Consider the following 12,942-nt stretch of genomic DNA (forward strand, 5'->3'; position numbering starts at 1 on the left):
CATACTGGTGAAAATTAGATATGTACACTAATCAATTTAAACCGCCAGCATTGTCTCATTAAGTTCATTTTACAACTTCTTTAACCTATGACTGGAAATTCATGTTTCATATTTACAGCTAAATTTGAGTTTTCATTTAAAATTTTAAGTTTTAAACCCAGCTCCAAATCGATTTTATGTCATGATAAGGGTGAGTATCACACACCATTTCTCAAATGATATAAATCAATTACTTCAAAAAATCAAGCCTAAGTGGGCTAACCTTACAAAGCCATCTCCCTAAATTTGAAAATATTATAATTATTGTACCAAATCTGTGATTTATTTGGAGCATTCACTTCTTATACCACCTTTATTATTGAGCCCCAATCCTACAAACATCAACCCGCTTTCTGTATTACTACCTGGTCGGGAGCTTCAGAACAGTCCTAACATTTCCTTGAGGGCTAAGGCATCATCTCTGTTTACAAATGTGAATATATCTCCTCAAACAGATTGAACCCGTTTGGGGCCTTAGAGTCCAACCTCAGTATATACATGGGCCGCCTTCTCCTAAGTTCTTTTTCCCTGTCACCCCCTCCTTGCCTTCTTACCACTGGATCAATTACAAAATACTTTAATCCAGTCACTTTGCCCTCATGCATGTTCTGCAAAGTGTCTGGCCTCCAGATAAGTCTGATGATGGTTCTTTATTGCTCTAACATACTGCAAAATTAGTTTGTGAATCGGATTAATCGTGCTCCTTACATACTGTAATCTACCCTGACATTCTAGGACATTTGGCAAAATCTGTTTTGTAAGTATATGCTACTTTAATCTGCACCCAGGCATTTTCCGAAGATGACTTATAAGGAGTTTTGTTTACATCAAATTTACATGCCTTGGAGCTCAATCATTTTCGAAAACCTTTGCTTTTCGGCAGCCAATTCTCTTTTGATCTGTTACATAAGTTTTAACAAGAGCATCCTGCATTGATCTTCCTCTCCTATAAGTACAACCCGCTCTAGCTGGCATAGATGGGCCTATAAAAGGGTCATTTTTAACCAAATGCCGTACTTGTTCTGAATCCTTCTTATAGAACCATGTTCACCACAATATTGGATGATGAATCACATGTTTGCCTCCTCTTTACTTTTTTGTGGCTTTTTTGAAGTAATACTTGCTCCCTGCTCAATTTCTCAGCTTCAGTGCAAGATTTATGGGTAACAACCTCACTGTATCCTCGATCTCTGAACCTCTGTGTAATCTCCCCCATTGATGACTTGAATTCACCATCTTCACTGCAGTTTTTCCGGGCACGCAACACTTCCCTATACGGGAAACTGTTATTTATATCCAGTGGGACTTTCACAAAGCATAAAACTGCCCTTAAACACCATCAGAGGCCTGAAGCATAGCTCTCTAATAAACAATCATCTAAATGGTCAAGGACAGGGTGAATCTTGAAGAAATGGTCACAATCAGGGAGATCTTGTGGCATTACCCAGGAAAATGAAGATTCACCGGCAGATGAAAAAACCCATCTCGACTCAAAGCTGCTGGAAAAATAGCAGTTGACATCAAAAGACTAGTAAATTATTTTAAAGACAATGATGGTTTCCTTAGACGTTCCATCTAAAAAGTAAAAAAACTAAATTGCTTCATATCATGGAGATCTGTAGAAGTCCAGGGGGTAGCTGCAGACTGGGTCCTAAGTGTGGCACTGCTGTCCCTCAAATACTGTTGTGCATACAAACTGGCCTGCTCAACAATATCATCCAAAAAAATGTCATCTGTAAAGAGAAGGAAGAAATTGATATACAAAAAGTTATCTTCATTAACTATATACTTGGCAACACCACTAAAGGCAGCAGAACAGGCTGCACCATTTTTAGGAGCATCCCAGGGTTCAGCACCTTCAATGGCAAACCTTTAAAACCCTTTCGGTGGCATTCTGGAATGACACAATGCTCAAAGGGGCCCACCTCCAGGCAAGATGAATCTGAGAAACTGAACAAGGACCTGAAGGTGCCAGTCAAGGGAAAGGGAGATAAAGTAGCAGGCAACTGGTAGAGAGGCCAGAAACGAAATAAGCGAGAGGTGACTATTAATGGTCTTGATAGTATTTAAGCACTTGACTCTATTTTCAAAAGCAAGCATACCTTCAGTCAGCGATCTCAGTTCTATGCCCTCTTATGAGTTTGGTCTACCTTTTCTGTCAAAGGGTATGAACAACATATAGAAAACCACTGGAGGATTACAAACACCATGTTACATTGGTTTTATACATGACTCATGTTCTTGTGGCCTCTTTTGTTTATTGTCAAGTTTTTGTCCAATTACTCTTAACTTGTCCAATCCTTCTTTCTTTCAGATTGTCATAATTGAGTGCCACTGGGATGCAAAGCCTTAATGTAAGTACTTCCTTTGATTACTTGTTATTGACCAATTGTCTCAACCCTAGAAGTTTTAAGTTGTCTTAATTGTTCAAAAAAGGACAAAACACCTTAGATTAAAAGAAATGCACATAAGCTCTTTTTCTGCATACGAAAGTTCAGTCAATGATGCACCAAATAACTCTTTCCATGTGATTCAGACTGCTGCACTGCAGAATACGATCCGCCAAGGGAAAAGTGTAGGAAAGTACCCTCTTTTTGGCATGTTACCCCAAATTTCTGCCTTATGTCAGTGTGTTGTTGACTGTGTCACTGAGATCCTAGCTATCCAGGACTCCAGTGCTTATGGTCTGCTTGTCAGTGTGTTTCACCATTTTCTAAATTGTCACTGGAGTCCTGCCAATCAGAACTCCAGTGCTCATGCTCTGTCTCCTTCTAAATTTGCCACTACAGTTTAGTGACTCCATATTCCACTACGAATGGGAATATTGGACCCTCCCCCCCTTATATGTCCTTTATATATGGTACATAGGTACCCAGGGCATTGGGGTTCCAAGAAAATCCATATGGGCTACAGCATTTCTTTTGCCACCCATAAGGAGACCATACAGAGGCTTCTTCAAGACTGGCATTGCAGCCTGTGTGAAATAGTGTGTGCACTATTTCACAGCCATTTACCCTGCACTTGGTCACTTATAAGTCACCTATATATCAGGTCTTCCAACCCTGAAGGCTGGGTACAAAGTACCTGTGTGTGAGGACACCCCTGCACTAGCAGAGGTGCCCCCACGTCGTCTAGACCCATTTTCCCAAATTTTGTGCAGGGACGCCATTAAAAAAGTGCACTACAAATAGGTCAATACATATATGTAGCTTCACAATGGCAACTCCGAATGTGGCCATGTAAGGTGTCTAACAACTGCAAATTGTACCCCAATACTGATTCCAGTATTGTTTGCACAATCCCATGGACACTGGGGGCTACACCATCGCCCTCCAGTACTGCCATACCAGTTTTCTGAGGTTGTCACTGTAGCCCTAGCTGCTGCCACCCCACAGACATGCTTCTGCCCTCCTGGGGCGTGAGCAGCTCAATCCCAGGAAGGCAGAACAATGCATTTCCTTTAGAAGAGGGGTGTTAGACCCTCTCCCTTTGGAGATAGGTGTTACAGGCATGGGAGGGGTATCCTCCCAGAGCCTCTGGAAATGCTTTGAAGGGCACAGATGGTGCCCTCCTTGCATAATCCAGTACACACCGGTTCAGGGACCCCCAGTCCCTGCTCTGGCTTGAAACTGGACAAAGAAAAGGGGAGTGACTACCCCCCTGTCCATCACCACCCAAGGGGTGGTGCCCAGAGATCCTCCAGAGTGTCCCTGGGTTCTGCCATCTTGTTTTCAGGATGGTCAGGGAACTCTGGGAGCATCTGAGTGGCCAGTGCCAGCAGGTGACGTCAGAGACCCCTCTTGATAGGTGCTTACCTAGTTAGGTGACCAATCCCACTCTCAGGGCTATTTAGGGTCTCTCCTCTGGGTGTTTCTTAAGATTCGGATTGCAAGACTCCAGCAGGAATCCTCTGCATCCTTTACTTAAACTTCTAGTGACGGATCAATTGCTGTCTGCTCCAGGAACTCTACAAAACTGTAAAAAAAAGCAAAGACGACTTCTGCAACCTTGTAACTTCAGCTCCTGCCAGCAACTGCAACAGTTTCCAGGTCATGCACTGTCTGAGGACTGCCTGTCTTCAGCCTGCACCAGAACAACCGAAGAAATCTCCCATGGAGTGACAGAGTCACTTCCCTGCCTCAGCAGGCACCTCTCTGCAGCGACGACCGGTGGCTTGGACTCCCTTTCCAGACGACAGGCGTGGATCCAGCAACACAGATGGTGGAGTAAAGTGTCTCTGGCAGTCCCACCGCCGAGCTGTCCAACTTTGGTGAAGGTAAGACCTTGCCTCCCCACGCAAGACAGTACCCCGTGCACCCTGTGAATTGCAGTTGCTAAGGCTTGTGTGCAACCTTCCAAGAAGTTCTTCATGCACAGCACTGCTTAGGTCCCCAGCACTCTATCCTGTGATGCACAGCTTCCTGAGTGGTTCTCCGCCGGCGTGGGAATCCTTTGTGGCATGCTGCATGGGCCTCCATTTGCACCTCCTTTGTCCCCATGCTGTGGGACTCTTGTGCATGCTGCCTGGTCTTCTGAGGGCTCTGTGAGTTGCTGAGCACCTCCTCGGTCTCCCTCTCCTGGGTAGAGGCCACCAGGTCCCTCCTGTTCCGGGAGCACTATTTTCCTCTAACTGCGAGCTTTGCGTGTGCCAAGGCTTGTTGGCGGAATCCACCAACGCAAACCAGACTGCATTCATCCATCCGGCGTGGGACATCTTCTGCACCAACCAGGAACCCGCATCTTTCTTCTTTGGTGCAATACTGACTTTGTCTTCTCACCGGTGGTTCTTCTTGTGCACCTTCATCCCGGTTAGCAGGGGCTCCTGTTCTCCGTAGACTCTTCAGTGCTTCTTGGACTTGGTCTCCTTCTTCCACAGATCTTCGTTGGTATCTTGCAGTCTCTTCTGGTTCTCACATTATCTTCTATCACGACTTCTAGTGTGTTTTAGGAAACTTGCTGTGTCTTACTCCTGCTGTCCTGGGCTCTGGGATGGGGTATATTACTTACTTTGGGTGTTTTCTTACACTACCAGCACCTCTCTGCACACTACACTTGCACAGGTGGGAAACCGACTTTCGGATTCCACTATTTTAGTATATGGTTTGTGTTCCCCCAGGCCCATTGCAATCTATACAGATTTTCACTATTTGCACTGTTTTCCTACTGTGTACTTACGTGTTTCTGGTTACTAGTGTATATATTGTGTGATTTACTTACCTCCTAAGGGAGTATAGCCTACAAAGTATTTGTGGCATAGCGTGACTAAAATAAAGTACCTTTATTTTTGCAACACTGAGTATTGTCTTTCTTGTGTGTAAGTACTGTGGGCCTGATTTATACTTTTTTGGCATCTCATTTGGGTAATTTTTTGACGCAAAAGCAGTGCAAACGTACAAAATATAATTGAATTTTGTAAGTTTGCGCAACTTTTGCGTCAAAAAATGACACAACTGCGGTGCTAAAAAAGTATAAATCAGGCCCTCTGTGACTATAGTGGTATTGCAAGAGCTTTCCATGTCTCTTAGTTCAGCCTTAGCTGCTCTGCCTACAGCTACCTCTAGACAGCCTGGCTTCTAGATACTGACTACATTTTACTGGTAAGGGATAACTGGAGCTGGTACAAGATGTATGTATCTCTAATACCCACTACAAACCAGGCCCGTCTCCTACAAAAAGCATCTCTCTCACCCAGAAAAAAGTGGGAGTGATGAGGATCCTACTCCTCACACTGAAGTCTTCAGAATAAAAAGAGAGTGTAGAGGGTGTGGCTCCGCTTTAGAGTGGGAGCTGCTCAAGATGGTCCATGCGCAGGAACATGGGAATTGTAGTTCTCACTGCAAAATAGTCTTCACAGTACGCAAGGAGAAGATAGGGGGTTTCATGTTCCCTTGAATGGCACAACAGGGTGCTGATCATGAAATGGCCATGCCTAAGGATAAGATAGGAGGTTACAGGTTCTCTTGAATGGCACAACAAGGCCATTCAAGGGAAGCTGCACTCCCATGATTGTCTGTTTACAGTTTCTGGTAGTTGAATTGGTTTCCACCCCCCAAGGAGCAGATTGGCCTAAAATACAACACATCTACCCGAGGTCGGGCAGAACCCACAGGAAACATGTGCCTACATTGAGGGAGAGACCCTTGCCAAAGAGGACTCTTCTCTCACCATAAAATATCCCTGGTAGCCCAGTGGTTGCTTTTCTGGTGCATGATCATAGTTTCAACTTACAATTCTTGCATTTGGTGGGGTGTTGTCTTTATTTTTGTGGCGTTTTGCAGTGGATTATATCAACATCTTGGACATCAGCAACAAAACCGTAAGTTAGATTTTATCTTATTTTTAATTAGTTTGGAATGTTTATTGCTTTTAAAGTGTTATTATTGTTTGTTATAAGTTATGTATTTTGTGCAAATTATTTTCAAGAGTTGTGTTTTGAAGATGCAGTATTTTTTAGGTTGGCTGTGTAATAATGTATTTGTTGTCATTTATTTTCGTTACCTTTGACCTGATTTGTTCTTTATAAAGTCTACATTTTTGACTTGCTAGTAGGAAATATTAAAGTAATTTTAACAAGTAAAATACTTTGGTTCTTTTTTGGTATTTACAGTTATCTGTGACCTGATGTTTTCCTAATAAAATCTGCTTTTGAGTGGTTATTAAAACTTATTTAAGTAATTTTAATAAATAAAATACTTTGGTTCTTTTTTGTTATTTACAGTTGTATTTTAGTTTCTAGTTGGAATATGCTGATTTCTAAAGTATTGTTCATGCTATGGGTTGTTAGTTTGGTAGGCCTTCATTATTAGTAGATGTTTGTACTATTCATTGTATTATTTTATACATTTCTTTTGTTCTTTTTCATACTTTGGGTTTTAGTTAGGTTATAGATTGTTCCATTCTAGGTTGTCAGTAGTTTTGTTCTTTTTTTAGTATTTCTAGCAATTGGCAGAGGAGTATTTCTAGGAATTGGTAGAATGTAGGGTCATTTTTGCCATTTGTGCCTTAGAAGACATTGTGCCACCTTTCTACTATGTTATTTGTTTTGGCTTGCTGTGCCATGCTAGTGTTATACATGCTCCACCATGGTATGTTTTACTTGGCAGAGCAGCTGTGACTGGAATGGTGCTGTCTGCCCTTCCAAGCACCGTCAAAATAGTCCATTTGGGAACTTAGATTGTCTTCATGTGATTGGTGGTAGGCAAGCTCTGTCATGAGGTTGTAGTGGTTTGCTACTTCTGTTACAAATACATTTGCTACACAAATTACATTTTGTTTTCATGTTGTAGGAAAACTGGATATTTCTTGAGTACTCCATACTTAGTGCAGATTTCTGGAGATGTCTCCATATACTCGGGTTAAACGTATAGCAACACAACAACACAGCTGTATGTGGGTATGTTTTTAAACTTGAACGTTGTTTGGTGTCAATGATTACTTTCTGGAGATGATATTTTTTAGGATTAGTAGTTGTAGTTGCTAGTTTTGTATTTTGTTTGAGTTTTGCAGTAGTAGTAGGAGTAGTAGTTGCTATTTTGTATTTTGATTGAGGTAGTGGTATGTTGCACTTTGTTAGGCAAAAGAGTGTATTCTAAAGGTATGTTCAAATTGTAGTATTTGCCATGGTTTGTGTATATTTGCATGAATAGTGGAGAGCATGATTTAAACAGACAGTCCATCATCACCTGTTGCTTTGTGTTAATCTTAGCAGGTTGTTTGCTATTGCACAAATTATTATTTTTCTATCATCTTTAAAGTTGCCATACATACAGAAAGGATCCTTTTTATATGTTGTAGTTAAATTATTGCGTATATTTACTATGCTAGTGCCAGCTATACGTCTTTTTAAGTTTAGATTACCTGGGAGATGACCTGTAAAATAGTCAAGAACCTTTGATAGGATATTTTTAAAAGTTCCTGTGAGTTTCTGTGAACTAGTGCTGGCTTCCCAGAGGTTTTGTAACTAATTTCTAACTTCTATTTCTATAATGTTTTGGGTGGGTGATTATGTTATGTAATATTTAGCATGATTTAATTTTTAGTTGTAGCCATCCCATAACATACATTCAAATAATACATTGTATATTTCCAAGGTATATTTTCTGTGGCTGTGCTGTCTTGACTGTAAGCATATCACATGTAAGTGTATAACAGTTTTCTTTTTAGAGATTTGCTGTAAGAGGCTTTTTCCGATATTATATGTATGTGTTTTAAAAATGTAAAAAAATTATATTTCTGCAGAATAATTATGCATTTGTACTAACTATATTTTTAAGGCATAATAATACTTAAACAAAAATAATATTTATTTACATCTTGTACTAACAGTTTTGATGTAGTTTCTTTTGTAAAGATGTTTGTTGCTGCCTCATTTTTCTTGGAACATTGGGAGACAGGTGCTATATATAATGATATATTTGAAAAAATATTGTGTATTTTTGGCTTTATTTACCGTTACTTGTATTTTTAAGTTATACAATGGTTTTGGTTGTTTTAATCTAAATTATATTTACTTACTCTTTAATGGAATTTTGGAAAGATTATATTTGTATTTTTGTCTTCAAATTTTTGGCTTTGCTGTGTTGTTGTTTGCTATATTAAGGAAATAAAAAAGCAGTATCATAATTTTTGGATTTAAGATAAACGTTTGCCTGTTGGTGTTTTTAGTTATTTATGTATTTCTTTTATACTACTCCCTTTTCACAGTTGGCCTTCTTTTCTTTGGAGTTGATTTCTTCATTTTGTTTCTGTTTAATTTAACAGAGTGTCTTTTTCTGAAAGTGCTGCCATTTAGCTGTAAATTAATGCACATTGTGTGTGCTTTATATAGTGGTTATTTAATTACTGAAGTGGAAGTGTTGTAAGGGGTTGTATATTTAAACATTAATGCTATTGGTTGTTTCATGTTGTATTTTGTCAGATTAGTCCATATTTAGTACACACCAGTTGGTGAATATGTGTTAATGCCACATATATTTTTTGTAGTAACGTTTATTTAAATGTATTTACATAGAGCTGGTTTCTATATAAATAAATGTTGTAAGTGTTGTATCGTTTCATTACATTTATAATTTTTTATTTAATTTTAGTATAAGGTTGTTTTCAGTTTATGTTTTTTAATGTTACTTTGATATATTTTATTAAATATTGAGAAATATTTTATTTTTTGTTTATATGTTCCAAATTTAGTTTCAAATATTTTAATTAGCTTTTTAGTAGTTCATGATGTTTTAAAATAGAATTTTATTGGATTGTAATTATAGTTTTTTAATTTATTAGTTTTATAAGTAGGAAGTATTCTATATATCGAATACTGTAAGCATATTGTGTTTTTCTTGATTTTTGCATTTATTATTTAAGTGTTTAAAATATTTTAACAGCAATGTTTTTGTAGTTAATATTTGTGTTTCATTGTTTAAGAATGGGATAATTATATTTTTGTGAGCCATATGTTTTAGCTCTATTGCTATTCTTTGTATTGTGTCATACAACCCTACAAAATAATGCAAAATATTAGCTGGATGAATAATATCCAAATCTATGGATTGCCAGGTGACACTTTGATGTAGAAAACTATGGTTAATAGCATAATGCTCATTATTTGAGGTGGACCTGGTGCTTTTACCTTGGTTCCTCAGAAGATATGCCATAACTGGATGCATAATACACATTTGAATGAGTTCCCCCTAGTTGGTTTCCTTAAGCTGCTTTGGTGTGGACTTCACATAGCATGTACAATGAATGGCATAATGACTTATTCTAGGATGTTGCCCTTAGGTACTCCGGGATGGACTTTTCAGGACTTATCATGATAAGTTGTATAATACTTATTCACAAGATTTGAGTAGTTTCCTCAGCACATTATTGTGCTGGCCTCATCATTGCTGACCATATGTTAGTCACCAGTGAAACCATCATATAATATACTATGGACGACAGCACCATCAAAAAATCTCAATTGATTATTTCAGTGGTTCTTAACCTTTGGACTTCTGTGTACCCCCACTGAATCATGTTTAGAAGCTAGGGTCCCCTTCTGAGTCATAAATGCTAAAACCTGTAGAAAGCAACTTCTATATTCAGATTCTCAAAAAATACTCAAAAAGTATAATAAAAACAAATGCTTAAAATATTTTGTTTAATTCACAAACACATATGGAAAACATTTTAAAATGTTAAATTTTGTTTCTCTAATATCATATAGGGGGTCATTCTGACCCTGGCGGTAAATACCGCCATGGCGGAGGTTGGCGGTGCTCCGCCGGGCATTCTGACCGCGGCGGTACAGCCGCGGCCAGAGGCGGGAAGCCGGCGGTGTACTGCCAACTTTCCGCTGCCCATGGGAATCCGCCAATGGCGGCGCAGCTTGCTGCGCCGCCATGGGGATTCTGACACCCCATACCGCCATCCTGTTCCTGGCGGTTCTCCCGCCAGGAACAGGATGGCGGTATGGGGTGTCGTGGGGCCCCTGGGGGCCCTTGCAGTGCCCATGCCAATGGCATGGGCACTGCAGGGGCCCCCATAAGAGGGCCCCACAAAGAATTTCAGTGTCTGCTTTGCAGACACTGAAATTCGCGACGGGTGCAACTGCACCCGTCGCACCTTCCCACTCCGCCGGCTCCATTCTGAGCCGGCTTCCTCGTGGGAAGGGTGTTTCCCGCTGGGCTGGCGGGCGGACTTTCGGCGGTCGCCCGCCAGCCCAGTGGGAAACCCAGAATGACCGCCGCGGTCTTTTGACAGCGGTACGGTCTTCTGGCGGTTCCCGCTTGGCGGGCGGCTACCGCCGCCCGCCAAGCTTAGAATCAGGGCCATAATGTATTAATTTTAATGTATTAATTTTCATATTATTTAATTTTGTAAAACAGTCACAGACTCACTGAATAGGCCCCATGAGCCCCGAGGGGTTCCCGGATGACAGATTATTAGTATTAGGCATCTTAAGACCTAAATTCCTCAACTTTTCAAAAGAGGTCCTTAATTGTTCAAGTATTGTACTCACCTCCAAGGACTGGTTGATTTCACCGCCTTTGATTAGTAAACAAAAAACACCAGAAAGGCATGAACAAAGAATGTCTTCTATATTCAATTATTGCAAATATCATATTGCAATCAGTCATGCAAAAATACTCTTGCAAGGTTCAGTTGTAGCCAATCAAACTTTTATTGAATCCTTTGATCAAAGAATATATGATGAGCATAACAACCAACATGCTTTCCTTCTTAACAAAAGAGCTTCATCAGGGCAGATATCTATCAGAGATGAAAAGATTTCTGAGGCTGGGTTGGTTGCAACTGAACTAGACCAAGGTACACGTGGTGTTATTAGTGCCTAAAAATCTCCTCTTCCATGGGTATTCTTTTTCAATGATGTACTTTCTTGTAATTTAATCATCATTAATTTGCAGACAGTGTTCCCTGCTCACCACTGCTCTCTCAGGGCACAAGAGGAGCAATAGCGGTTACAGGTACAAGATTGTATTATCCACCCATACAGGCTGCTCCCTGACAGGTTGCACATTCAATAGCAAGTTAGCCCTAATAGCATACCACAGCTTAATACATATTGCCTTTCCACAGTTTGCTCTGTACTGAATCTATGTGATTTCAGAGCATTCAAAAACAACAAAGTGATGGAAGGAATAAGTCAATTATTCCTTATGTCATACCCTACAGACACAAGTCACATGCAAACCAGCCTTAGTCCTACTCCAACAGGAACAGTCCACTCTGAATTCCCAAACATGTTCCCCTGTAGTTGTGAAGACAGATAATCCAGATCAGTTTCAGCCTAGTTAGGGCTTGCCAGTGAGGTATTGCTTGAACCCTCTAGCACAGTGATCATTGAGCTCACATCTTGGTAGACTTGTTGCATCTAGGATTTCTATTCCAAAAAGCAATAATGTGATGGAAGGAATGCCAGAATGAATCTTAGCTGATGATGATAACCCAGTCTGCATTACAGACCATCCATTTTCACCCACAGTGCCAATCTAGATAGAAACCATTCACATGCAAATCAGCCTTGGTCATGCTTCAATAGGATCCTTCCAGCCCAAATTGCCAGACCATGTTCCCTCCACATGAGAACACAAACTACCTCAGCCTGGCTCTGGTCTACTTAGGGCTCATTGGTGAGGTATGGCTTCAGTCCCATGGCATAGTGAGCATTGAGACCAACATTGGGGCATACACATAACACTTAGGATATCTTCTGCAATAAAAATCAAAGTAATGGAAAGAATGACTGAATTGATCACAGTAGCTGAGATCTCTTCCACCTCATAGCAGACCAGTGCAGGGCATACAAAGCTTCTTGGTGGCAGATTGCACCTGCCAATGGGTAACACAGTTTCACTTCTACGTACTTATTGTTGCACCGTCTGAATGTAAAAAAATAGTATATGGCACATACATGATTAGCACAAATGTGGACCTCACTCATATCAAAACTGACCATATAGTCCAAGTACCTAGCACTCCCAAAGAAGTGCATGCTCCCCACCTGGAAATGTCCTTTGATGGCTCACATAATGTTAAATAAATGCAACTGCAATACAACATAATGCTTAATAAATAGTTGTGAACTTGAGTAATATGAACTGTGTTTACACACTGCAGGTCTTTAGCCGCTAAAGCTGTGGAAGCTTTGACGCTGATATTTATTTATTTATGCATTTATTTATGCATTTATTTACGCATTTACTTGTTATTTATTTATTCCTGTGGAGTCATACAGGAGGTCCTGGCTCAAGGGCATCAGAGTCAGAGTGCTTTACAAGAGAACACAAATAAAAGTACAGATAACAATCATTAACCCCTTAACTACTGTGGATTTTCCTCCCCCAGTGCTTTCCCCTTTTTTGGCTATTTGGAGTCGTTCCTGACTAGTTTTCAAAACTTTCTTTC

Source organism: Pleurodeles waltl, chromosome 8 (genome assembly GCF_031143425.1).
Source record: "Pleurodeles waltl isolate 20211129_DDA chromosome 8, aPleWal1.hap1.20221129, whole genome shotgun sequence".
Classification (NCBI taxonomy): domain Eukaryota; kingdom Metazoa; phylum Chordata; class Amphibia; order Caudata; family Salamandridae; genus Pleurodeles; species Pleurodeles waltl.